Source organism: Triticum urartu, unplaced genomic scaffold, assembly GCF_003073215.2.
Source record: "Triticum urartu cultivar G1812 unplaced genomic scaffold, Tu2.1 TuUngrouped_contig_7795, whole genome shotgun sequence".
In the NCBI taxonomy this organism is placed as follows: Eukaryota; Viridiplantae; Streptophyta; class Magnoliopsida; order Poales; family Poaceae; genus Triticum; species Triticum urartu.
In genome coordinates, this window is record NW_024118675.1 from 5794 (window position 1) to 19518 (window position 13725).

At 45.9% G+C, this 13725-nt stretch overlaps 1 pseudogene; it reads left to right on the top strand.

The window, feature by feature from the left end:
- The first annotated feature begins 1867 nt into the window (after positions 1-1867).
- Positions 1868-13356, top strand: LOC125531671 (annotated as a pseudogene).
- Positions 13357-13725: the final 369 nt, after the last annotated feature.

Sequence of the window (13725 nt, forward strand, 5' to 3'; positions counted from 1 at the left end):
ATCAATCGGGCTGGGGAGTTAATTTGGGAGATGAGAGGACTGCAGCGCCTTACCTGGGGTAACAATAACATGAGATAATGGTGTTGTAACTGAACATTATGTGACTTGTGGACATCACAGGAAAATTAGTTAGTGGGTGTACCATAGATAGCGGAAATTAGTTTTTGTTTTTCCTCATGGGAAACCGCTGGGGAGAGACGGCGAGGGGCGGTCATAGAGACATATACAGAGATAGTAGGTGTCGATATATTTATTGGCTGCTCTCTGAAACTGAATGACTAATGTAGCATGCATGTTAAAACTGAATGGCTGATGTGGCACGCATGTTGAGGTGGAGTGTTTGCATGTTGAAAGAATGCCTAGTAGTGGGGACCAACTTCTTAATAATGTTAGATTGGAAATAACAGTTACATCGTCCATAAGAAAAGGTACAATTTTATTCATGGGCTCCTCAAAACAGTCCCTTGTCACGGTAACTTTCGTTAATCTAGTAGCAAGTTCATGAGCCACCTTATTTGCTTCAGTATTACAATGTTCAAACCTACTAAGAGAAAAATCACAAGCCAAAAAATAGCAATCATCGAAGACCAGTGCTGGCTCTCCGCCAATTGTCCTCCATTCTTCATTGTGTTGATGACTACCACGTTGTCGGAGCTAATAACAAGGCGATTGCATCCCACAATCTGTGCAAGAAATAATCCAAACCTTAGAGCCAAAACTTCTGCTATCAAAACATCATCACACCAGTCAATCTTCCAGTTTTTGCCAACAATAAATCTTCCTTTATCATCTTAGAGAGCAGCTCCAGTTGTGCCTCTCAGCAGATCATGATCGAAAGAAGCATCAACATTCAGCTTATTACCAAATCCCACAAGAGGTCTGCTCCAACCACCAGTTTTACTAGATGCATTAGGGGAATGGGCATTTACATAGTTTGTTTTTATTGACCTAATCCCCATGGAAGATTGGTGCGCGTTTTGAACCTTTTCTTCATGAACCGGCATACGTCTATCCCTTCATAGATACCATTTTTGTGCATTCTAACCTAGTTTAGACAGAAACTACTCGAGTTCTATGGTCAAATCATTTGGTGATTTACAAAAGAAAAAAGGAAAATGGAAATTAGAGTTTCATGGTTGAAAGTTGCAACTCACCAACAATTTTATTCTGGTAATACACATATATTCAACTGTTGTTTGGGCCAACACCTTCCAATCTATGGTGGCCTATTAGCTATGAAGTTTTATGTTGTATTTTTTGAACTTGATTGTCTTGTATTTGATCTTGTTTGACTTTCCCTGTTATTGTAAATCAAGAATAGCCGCATTAATGTCAGCATGAAAGTCAAGAAAAATGTATGCACTCACTCATTTTTGTGCCTTTTCCAACCTACTAGTTCAAAACATATAGTTCATTCATTTCCTCCAACCAGATACAGATAACGTTGAACTGAAGCACATGAATGCTAAGATTTTGTCTTTTTGCAACTAAAATAGGATCTGATCTTAATGTGTTGTGGATGGATAGCTAATGCACCCACCAACCCGACGCGGATTTTTGGGACATGCGGCCACGCGCTGCCGATATCCAGCCCGTCCACGCGTGCTTTGCGATTCTTAACTTTAATAGGCCCTCTGGCAATACGGGGCTGCTCGATCCATAATTGTGATAATACATCTCTTTATATGTTCTGTGATCTGGCCCACGTCGCATTTAAGTATCGTATGAATACACGGACAAGATAGCTCCCCGACCTGGTAATTAATTTCCCTGGGTGTCCGCTGGTCGTGCTTCTGGACGGGTCATCTGGTGAACTCGCAGCACATCTAGCTCCCACCCACTCGCACGTCGGCGTCAAGGTGTGGAGATGGAGTCCGCGGGCACAGAGATCAGGTCAGTATGTCTGCACCAATCCATCTGTTGTGTTCTTTCTCTTTCAGCATGGAGTTCATGCTTACACAGTGCCTCGTTTCCTCTCAATCCCCTAGCTTCACGTTCCCCGGTTCTGGATCTGGTGCATCCAATGGATGTAGTGGCCCGGCAGTCTCACCAGATTCGCCGCGGTTTGCAAGGCATCCTGGATCCCTGGGCGCAGTTCGTGAGGTCGCCGAAGATGATCCCAGCGGCCGATTCCCAGATTTATTAGATACGGTTGAAGCTGTTCTACGCCCAGACGTCAGCGATTCAGAAGAGAATAAGGCCAGCAGGGCGGAGAATGTGTATGTAGCCCTGGACGACAAGTTTGGATGGGTTAGCAGGTAATACCCGTTTCTTGCTTCTCTGTTTTAGCTCATACCGGCCGGCTGGCCTGATTTGATTGCCTGCGTCCGTGGTTCAGGAAACGGCGGGATATCATGCCAGACGAAAGACCAACAAGTGTAGACAGGGTCACTGCGCTGGAAAAAGCTCTAACCGGGTTTGCAGATAGGGATTCAGATTCTGTTGTGACTCCGTCCGTTGGGCTATCATTTGACTCGATAAATGAGGCATATGAATTCTACAACCTGTATTCTTGGGAGTGTGGATTTGGTGTTCGCTATGCAAAGAGAAGGACGAATGTAAAAGGGACAAAATGCATGCAGGAGTTCGTCTGCTGCTGCTCGGTATGAGTCCTACAAACAAGTGTTCACTGTCTAATGTGTCGTCCCAAAAGAAACAAATTCGAAGTCTACATGGTGTCAATGCCAAGCCATGATAAAGCTTCTCCGAACGGACGACGAAGGCTGGTACATCAACGAATTCAGGTCCAAACACAACCACCCCATGCTGAACACTTGTGCTGAGAAGTTGCATTTCCCATCGCATAGGCATATTGACAAATACACACGTGAGCTTGTTTCCCAACTGAGACAGAACAATGTTAATCTGAGCAAGGTTTATAGTATAATCGCAACATTTTTTGGTAGAGTTGAGAATGTGTCGTTCACCAAGAGATGTTTAAGGACTCTGTGTGGGAAGCTTAGCAGGGAGCAAGCAGATGACGATGTGCGAAAGACAATGGCTATTTTTTCATAAATGAAAGCACAAGACAGCGAGTTCACATACAACGTTCAGGTAGATGATGAGAGTAGGATACGGACCCTTATGTGGACGAATGGGCGTAGCAAAACACAGTACCATCACTTCGGTGACGTTATCACCTTCGACACGACATACAAAACAAACCTGTATGATATGCCATTTGGTCTGTTTGTGGGGGTGAATAATCATTTTCAGAGTGTGCTTTATGCGGGGGGTTTTGATGCGAGACGAGACCGAGGATATATTCAAATGGATTTTTTACGAGTTCGTGAAGATGATGGGTGGTAAAAAACCAATTACAATTCTAATAGGTAATGGGGGCGTCTCCGGAGCGCTTTTGTGTTTATATCGTCTTTAGTACATGCAACCGGGTGCATGACTTTTGCATGTTTCCTTCACAGATCAAGCTAGAGCCATGGAAAAGGCAACCGAGGAGGTGTATTCTGAATCCACGCATCGCTGGTGCAAATGGCACGTGCTGAAGAAGGCCAAAGAAAACCTGGGTGCTCATTACACCAAGAAGTCAGATTTTAGGGCTGAATTCCACAAGCTTGTCCGTGAGATGCTGACTAATGATGAATTCGAGGACGGCTGGGCAGCATTGCTTGACAAATATTCATTGAAAACAAATCCATATCTCGTGCGGATCTACGAGACTAGGCAGAAGTGGGCAAAACCTTACTTTGCCGGGAAATTCTGTGCTCACCAAACCAGCACTGGCAGGAGTGAGAGTGCAAACCATATGCTGAAGCAGTATGTCCCCCCGTCATGCTCAATGAATCTATTTGTCAAGCAATACAACAAGCTCCAATTCGACCGAGAACAGGAGGAAGGATTCCAGGAGAAACGTACTAGACCGGTGAGAATTTCTTCTTGTATGCCATGACCAATTGCTTACTCAGACTCGCTGTGAAAAATGATATCTTTTTTTCCAAACAGAGTCATGTTGTGCTGAAGGTGAACACCTCTCTTGAAGTACACGCAAGCAAGATATATACCAGGAAGATGTTTGAGATTTTTGGTGGCATACTGTATGAATCTGGAATGTATGATGTCGAAGAAATCATAGAGAAGCAGAAATACATAGTGACACACCGGAAAGCCGAGCTCCGTGAGAAGTGGTTCAAGTGCCAGTTTGAGGTCAACGTGTCTGATAACCTTGGTTATTTCTCGTGCATTTGCGGTCTGTTTGAGCACATGGGCATGGTTTGCTGTCACTCGCTACAGGTTAGTTTCACGCGACCATTTTTATGATCAATATACATTGATAGGTGCTTTATTTTCGAAGACTTCACAATTGTCTTCATGATGAGCAGGTGATGGTTCTACTACGCCTGAAGCAGATACCTTCGAGGCATATACTGAAAAGGTGGAGCATACATGGCAGAGACAACCTGCCAGCGCATCTGAAACACTATCAACAAGACATGGGTCCGCCGGATGCGCCCACTTTCAGGCGTTCTGCTCTGTACATCACTGCCCTGGAGGTTGCAAATATGGGGGACAGGAACCGGCGGCTTTTGAGTTTATGATGACAGGCCTGGTTGAACTTAGAACAAGAGGCGCCGAGGTGTGCGCGTTCAATGACGGCCTTGGCGTCGTTGAGCAACAGGTATCCAACAATGTAGTTCTTGGCGGTCCAAACTCAAAGTTTGTCAACGGCAAGACATCTTGCTCCGTAAGAAGTGTGGAAGGCAATCGAACTAAATCACGCGATGCCGCGTCGGTGTCTGTGCATCCTCCAATTAGCCAGGCCTCAGAAGCATCATGCCCAAATGGTGATGGGTACAATTCAGATTTCTCTGAAGCCGCGTCCAGCCTGATGCCCAATGTTGAACAAGAACTGCTTGCCCCGGAAAGAAAAAACAAACGAGGCCGGCCAACCACTAGCCGTGATAAAGCTCCTTATGAGAAAGACAGCGCCAAGAGATCTAGGTTCTGTTCCATCTGCAGGGGCAAAGGTCACAAAGCCAGCACTTGCCCTGATCGAGGTGATATCCCCAAAAAGGAAAGGAAGGTGGCCACATGCGGCAAATGCGGGGTTCCAGGGCACCGAAGGACGACTTGCAGCAAGCCTCTCGTCTCGATGATGCCCTGTGTCCCTCCTTCACATTAGACGGTGAATTTCATACGCTGATTCCCCCGTGTAACATTTGCTTAGGTATGGGCGTGCTGTCTGAACGTATCTAGATGCACATGTGTCGTGCTGTCTGAACATACGTACTTGCGTTTTATATAATCTATCAAACGTGTTTGAATGATGAACATGTGTATCCAACTGTCTGAACGTATCTAGATGCACATGTACGTGATGAAAACTCCTGCTTCGAAATGTAACAAGGAATTCATAACTTGCAGCCTTGCTCCAGGCATTTATGAATGCATTGATGCAAACAAGCCGTGTGTGGGGGCAGGACTTTCGAATTTCAAAATCTGCCCCTTGCCGCGCGCTATCCCCCTGTCTATAAAGCCTTCCAAAGCTCATCCTGGTGGCATCTCGCGCTCGGCAGTCATGTCGAGCTCTAGCTCTGCGTACTCGAGCGAGAGAGAGAGCAGTATCATTTGCCCGGAGACACCACAGGTTCGTCTACCTTCTGTCCCCGCAACCCCCGTCTCTTCCTCTGCATCTCACATTCTTTGTTGCTACATGCGTGCAGCGCGAGCTTCGATCTGGGAGTACCGATGGGCAGATTGCAATACAGGGCGGAGATTGTGGCAAAACGAATGTAAGCACATGATACGACTACACATTTGCTGATGGTTTGTCCAATATTCTTTCTGCCAGAAAACCTGCAGTTACGATGACTCACTACAGTTGCATGCTGTTTTTTTTGGTACAGCCAAGGGAGATTGAAAGAAAGGATGAGACGGAATTGGCAGCCTGCCCGGCGTCCACAGAAGAACCATATGATTTGACCGAAGGATTTGGCGAGAACGATCCAATCGCTTGCCTCGATCCAGTGGAAGAGATAGAACCTAAACCATCTGTCGACCGACTCTTCACCGCTGTGCTGTACAAGCGGGCATGGGCCTCATGGGAGGACGACGACGAGGTTGACAGCCTTGCGTGCAAGAGGCCCAAATACTTGTAAGGCCCAGTAGCATCCTGTCTGGGGCTGTACTCACCCCCACTCCGTTTCAGAAGTTTGCCTGCGTGCTCCGATGTATCCACCCATCATCCAATAAAAATGTTGTGTCGTGCGGGGTTGTGCGGGTGATGTTCTTGAATGGGTTTTATAAACTCGGTGTTATAAAATGACTGAACACTATCATCGTGTCATTTTTATCGTAGGAGTGCAAAAAATTGTGTACACATATTTTTATGGTGGCATCATTCTAAAAAATTGAACGGTTGAAAAAAAAGCCCAACTATCGTCAGTCGCTGATTGTGTACACATATATTGTATTTGTGTTTTTCCTAAAAATGAAATTTGCAACCGCTCGCCTTGGCGCGAACTTTTTTCCAATTGCTTAGAATGTTATTCAATTAAAAGAAATCACTTTCACAATCAAGCTATACCACCGAACAACAATTTTTTGGAATAAGTGTAAATAATTAACGGAAGACAATAAAACATATTTCCAAACCGACTATCCCCACAATGCCTTGCCGTTTAGAGATGTGAGAGAATGGAGATTTATGGACGGAAGAGATGCAAGTCCCACTTTATCAGATAAAGGACTTTTCATTGAATAGATATATCAAGGTGTAAGCAATTAACGGAAGAGGAAAAAACTGTCCCTAGCGTACTATACCCACAATGCCTTGGCGTTTAGTGATGGCGGATAAAGCAGAATTATCACCGAAAAAATATGAAACCCTTTCTAGATACAAGCTGCACGATTGAAAAAATTCCCTCGTTTGAGAACTATCATCGGAATAGATAAAACCACTCGTCGTGAACACGATCTTTCTTCTAATTGCTTCCAAAGTGTTTTTCATAGAAGAAATGACTTCTACAACCAGACTCTACCGAAACGCAACTACCGTCCATGAGCACTGTCGTGGGCAGTGGCCCCGTCCTTGAGCAGGGCCGTGTTGTCTACTTTTTCATAGTTAGTGGAGGGAAGCAAGGTTGATAAGGTAGGAACAACGATTTTTTGAAATAAGTGTAAATAATTAACCGAAGACAATAAAACGATGTGGGAGAATGGAGAATTATCAACGGAAGAGATGCAACTCTTCCTTGCAACAAGTCCCCATTTTTTCAGATAAAAGAATTTCATTGAATAGATATATCGAGGTGATACAATCATCAAGTCGCATGGTCGAAAAAAATTTCCTTATTATTATTATCATCCAAAGAGATAAAAAGGTGTGTAAAAAGAATTCGAACCCAAATTCTCCACGCAAAATACCACAGAGAAAAAATAACATCAACTTCATAGCGCCCCATGCATCTTGATCTCGTTTCATTTTTTTGATCCCTAATGGGGGCGATCATGGTATGATCAGGGCAACTCAACGTGTGTGATGTGGCCGGGGCATGGGAACAGTTCCACCATTATTTTCAAAATGCGATGTGGTACATTGTGGACACACGTATACACAGCTCGCCCCAGCCATGACTAGTTGCTTGTGCTACGTTGCTACCGCTGGTTGCTCCGATGGGTCTCGCCTCATGAAGACACCAGCTGCTTCTTAATGATACTGCTGTAATAAGAGCGAGTTAAAGCCCGGGTTCATCATTTTTTTTCACCAACTAGCTGCCTGAAAAACGTTTAATGCCAGGGACGGGCTAAATGAGAGCCGGCGAGGATGGATCACGTGTGCCCGCGGCAGCAGTGGCCCTCGCTTTCGGCGCTACCTAACGGCATGGCTGGGTCGTACGCTGCTCGCGAGGGGATGGACAGCGGAGAGGGAGCTGCTTTGAATCCACTACCGGTGTGTACAGGGGCCATCATGACGCTTTGCCGCCATGGCTGCTCGAGTTGACGGCTAGGCAGAGGCCTGTTTAGTCAGCCCTTACTTCATCGTCCTTGCTCGCTGCACCGCTTGCATAAGAAACGCGTCCCCGGCAAGCTAGCTCGGCAGAAGGAGAGCTTCAGCCAGTGCAAGAGCAAGCTCTCTGCTTCCTCTCGGACTGGCAGTGCCGAGCTGGAACAGTGCCTGCCGCTGGGAGCGGCGAACGACGACGGGGGGAGCATTCTTTCCGCTCCCTCCCCTTAGTTCAGTTCCCTCCACTTAATCGCCGCTCTGCCTTTGGTTGCTTACTGATATGTTTTTTCTTGCTCTCCTCTTCTTCTCCCCCATTGTGCGTGTGTCCTTGCTTGTTTCTCATCTGTTATTTCGTTCACTAGATGTCCGACGATCTAGATGCGTATGCAAAAAGATACCCGCATAGGACTAAATCATGGTCGAGGGTATACGAGTCTAGGAAGAAATCCAACGGGGCCAAGATCCATGTCGATATTTGTTTCACTCCAAAAGATGTTTATGAAGTAGTAGTTCAGTTTACGGCCGACCAGAGAGCGGACGTAGTGGATATTGGGCTCGGGGGGATGCTGAACGTAGACAACTTCACGCACATGGACCGTGAGTTCTCCTGGAACTTGTTACTGAACACCGATGCCGAGCGCTCTGCCCTTAAGATAGAAGAAGGCGTCTACGTCACTTTTAACGTGATTGACATTCACAACATCTTAGGCACGCCTGTCGGGGGAGAGATCGACATAGAAAACACATATGCTGCACCCACGTCAGACCAAATCAAGAAGATTAGGGGGATGCTAGATTTAGAAGATCTCCCTCTGTATCTGACCCCCGCTGACCTGCGGTGGGCTCTCAAGAAACCATGCCAAAACCCCTTTTCCGAGGAAGACAGAGTCCGAACCCAGGTTGGTTTTGCCATGCTTTGCATTGCCACTTGTTTCAGTCCTAGGGACAAAAGAACAACAATCCCAGGGGAAGCGTATGAGATATGCATGGACCCCTCGAACCTGCATAAGGTGAACTGGGGGAAATACATACACAGTGAACTACTCCGCGCGGCAACAAGATGCAAGAAGCTTTTAAGAGAAAGGAGGACGCCCCACGTGCACGGATGCGCATTAGTGTTGCAGGTGAGTAGGATTTGGCAGCGCCATCAGGGCTATTAGTTTTTTGTTAGGCTATAACGAGTTGATGAGCGTGCTTTGTTTTCGCGCAGGCGCTCCACTTTGACTCTGTTGACTACTCTGTGTTTGTCAATCCAGATCTGTCCGTGCGTCCAAGAATAAGGTTCTTCACAGCTGGCAACCTCGGCAGACTTATACTTGGCAACACCATCCCAGGCACTGTTCCTAAGCAGTACGGTGTGACGAAGGTGAGAGACGCCTGTCATCATTTTTCTTAACTTTGTTTTATGAAACCTCTCGCGTGAACTGATTGGAGAAGTGAAACAGGCTAGGGCGGTGCCAACTCAAAACCTCCCGTGGGACACGACACATGTCAGGCGCAAAATCACAGAGGTGAATCATAATCCTCCAGTGTACAAGCTAGTACTTGGTTTACCATGATTTCATTTGGCGCTGACCGCTGACTGAACTTGTTTCAGGCTAAAGATTTTATAAATAGGTCGCTGCATGAACACTCGCTGGCTAGTACAGAGCGGAACAAGAAGTTTTCCCAGAGGCTATCTGAGCTTAACAGCGGGGCCATTTGTTTTGTGAACAACAACATGCGCAAGGATATTGAAATGCACATGGAAAATGAGAGGGTAGTGACGAGGAGGCACATGGAAGCTTTAATTAAGTACGTTGATGAGCTGGGCCTGGGAGTCTTTGGAAATGACCTAAAACAGCAACTCATTGCTGTGGCGGCTCAAACAGGTATATAACTGTTAGTGCATAAATGGTCCTACCCATTTTGTCTGGCTTTATATGGTAAAAATAAATCATTGCATCATCAATATGCAGGTGCCTACAGCGGGACTGGAGAAGGGACGAGCCAAAATGAAGCATTAAATCCTGGCCAATCCATTCCTGCAGCGGGTGTGCTCCGTCCTGGTATGATTTCCTTTTGTGGTCTGATATATGTGAAGAATTTATTGCTGCTCGCTGAACATCTGTACGCCTTTCAGTTGCGATTCGTCCTGAACCAGTGCATCCCCCGGTCCCCAATCGCGAGCCCCTGCAGCATACTGATAGTGGTGAGTACTAGAATAAATGCATATTTCGACAGTGAGAATGCTAGTGGTAGTTGAATTTAACCAATGCTGCCCGGGGAGGCTGAGGTAGACGAGATGGCCAATCCAGTATTGCCAAGCGTGCCAATTCGCATGTCCATGGGGTCTTTTGGACAGTTTTATCTAAATGGTGGCCTAGCTAATGTTCCACGGCCTGATGAAAACATGGGGTTTGTGCACCTGGGGAAGAGAAAAGAAAGAGACTTTGACGAGGGGGTGAGATAATTATTTACGAGGGGAAACGTAAGTTCTTTAGCTTGCAGAATAAACAGCTCCCATTTTTGCAACCTGATTTCCTGATCTAATCAAATGTTGCTCCCATTGTCGTAGGCGCCCCTCCTATAGAATTGAATCTGTTGTCAAGTTTTGGAGCTGACAACTCTAGCAGCAGCTCCGTGCCATGCATGCATCACGGGAGATCTCCATTCAGCATACCTGGCTTCACTTACGAGTTTGTTTCACCAGCAGTCGCCAACAAAGGATGGGAAAACATGACTCAGTGCTCACGTGATGTTTTAGACAGGTAGCGTGGCGCGAGAGATTACTAGTTCGGATTTTTCTGCTACCTCAAAAGTTTACTAACGCTTCTCGCGTTTTTTTCAGTACATGGTTTGATCTTGCTGGGCCGCCCCACATCGTAATGTCCGGGAGCGAGTTCTATGCATACTTTTATCAGCCGGGGAGGCTTGATGACAAGGGTTTTGAGGTTGTAAACATGATTATGATTGAGCATGATGGAAGGTGGCACAAAAGCTCTGACAGGAGCCATTTCCGTCACCCTTTGCCGCCATACTTTGCGGTAAGCTTTCCATGACAAGGCACAACGTATTGGTTTACCATGATTTCATTTGGCGCTGACCGCTGACTGAACTTGTTTCAGGCTAAAGATTTTATAAATAGGTCGCTGCATGAACACTCGCTGGCTAGTACAGAGCGGAACAAGAAGTTTTCCCAGAGGCTATCTGAGCTTAACAGCGGGGCCATTTGTTTTGTGAACAACAACATGCGCAAGGAGATTGAAATGCACATGGAAAATGAGAGGGTAGTGACGAGGAGGCACATGGAAGCTTTAATTAAGTACGTTGATGAGCTGGGCCTGGGAGACATTGGAGACGCACTACAACAGCAACTCGCTCAAACAGGTATATAACTGTTAGTGCATAAATGGTCCTACCCATTTTGTCTGGCTTTATATGGTAAAAATAAATCATTGCATCATCAATATGCAGGTGCCTACAGCGGGACTGGAGAAGGGACGAGCCGAAACGAAGCATTAAATCCTGGCCAATCCATTCCTGCAGCGGGTGTGCTCCGTCCTGGTATGATTTCCTTTTGTGGTCTGATATATGTGAAGAATTTATTGCTGCTCGCTGAACATCTGTACGCCTTTCAGTTGCGATTCGTCCTGAACCAGTGCATCCCCCGGTCCCCAATCGCGAGCCCCTGCAGCATACTGATAGTGGTGAGTACTAGAATAAATGCATATTTCGACAGTGAGAATGCTAGTGGTAGTTGAATTTAACCAATGCTGCCCGGGGAGGCTGAGGTAGACGAGATGGCCAATCCAGTATTGCCAAGCGTGCCAATTCGCATGTCCATGGGGTCTTTTGGACAGTTTTATCTAAATGGTGGCCTAGCTAATGTGCCACAGCCTGATGAAAACATGGGGTTTGTGCACCTGGGGAACAGAAAAGAAAGAGACTTTGACGAGGGGGTGAGATAATTATTTACGAGGGGAAACGTAAGTTCTTTAGCTTGCAGAATAAACAGCTCCGATTTTTGCAACCTGATTCCCTGATCTAATCAAATGTTGCTCCCATTGTCATAGGCGCCCCTCCTATAGAATTGAATCTGTTGTCAAGTTTTGGAGCTGACAACTCTAGCAGCAGCTCCGTGCCATGCATGCATCACGGGAGATCTCCATTCAGCATACCTGGCTTCACTTACGAGTTTGTTTCACCAGCAGTCGCTAAGAAAGGATGGGAAAACATGACTCAATGCTCACGTGATGTTTTAGACAGGTAGTGTGGCGCGAGAGATTACTAGTTCGGATTTTTCTACTACCTAAAAAGTTCACTAACGATTCTCGCGTTTTTTTCAGTACATGGTTTGATCTCGCTGGGCCGCCCCACATCGTAATGTCCGGGAGCGAGTTCTATGCAAACTTTTATCAGCCGGGGGGGCTTGATGACAAGGGTTTTGAGGTTGTAAACATGGTTATGGTCGAGCATGATGGAAGGTGGCACAAAAGCTCCGACAGGAGCCGTTTCAGTCACCCTTTGCCGCCGTCCTTTGCGGTAAGCTTTCTATGACCAGGGAAAACTGAATGCAAATGTGTGTGGCTGAAGTTTGTTGTATAATTTCAGGCCAAAGTCATGGAGGAAGGGTACGATTTCTTGACTGATCCTTACATAAAAAAACTGTTTGTTGGAGAGCGCGTGCGTTACGATGTGAAGACATGCCGTCTGGTAAATTCTTGTTATAACTTGCTTTGGGCTTCTCATTCCTATATAAGTATAGGAATTTGATATCACCTGTCATGCTTGTGTTTCGCTAGATACTGGTCCCTATGAAGGGTGGGAGCGGCTACCACGTGTTGTACATCTTCGACATGATGAAGAAAATTGTCCACGTGATGGATCCTAAGAGGGCGCACTACAATGTTGTTGAGCTCGAAAGGAAGCATACAGGATGCATCGACAGGCTCCTGTTCGCACTGTGCAAGTGCATAGAGACGTTTTTCGATGGGTGGCATGTTAGAGAGGATGAATTCACAAGAAAAGTGCACCGCATGATGCATGAGCCGTCCTCAAGGTAAAATTGCATTGGAAGTTTTTCAGTGGTCCATCGATTTGCTTGCAGTTCTAACTGGATCGCTATCTTGTGGCAGCAATGACTCCACCTTCTACAACATTCACTGCATTTGGTGGTTTGATGGTGAATACATGCAGAAAGAGATCTGGCAGGTCGGTAAACTGGACATTACTCTATGTTATTGCACACATATTGTTATTTGGTACGTTGGGACCTGATAGATGTCTATTTTGCTGTATTTTTCTTCGCACAGGACCAGCTGACGCCGTTCAGACAGCAACTCATGAGAATGGTTCTCACAATGCCCGGAAACAGAGCGCTGCCTCCACAGGACGTGGTGGACCCTGACATGTGACGGATAGAGGGTTTCTCGTCCGATAATCGTGTGCTTCGTACTAGTATTTTCATAATTCATAGTTTAATCGCTTGAACAAGATTCGATGTCTCGCACTAGTATTTGTATAATTAAAACTATCGTCTGGTGGATCTTGGTCATATTGAAAACAATCGGGCCGGTATTACCAGTTTGTGTGTGTGCAAATATGCTTCCTCGTTTACGTTTTTTTTCCTTATTATGTTGTTGAAAACAACCGTTTCTCCTTTTTTAATAACCAGCATCCACTTCATATCACTACGGTAATACTCTACACTGGCAAGGCATTGTGGGGGAGCGAGTGGGGTGTTTAACTCGTCTTTTTAAGTTCAATTAGTCCGACCCATGCAA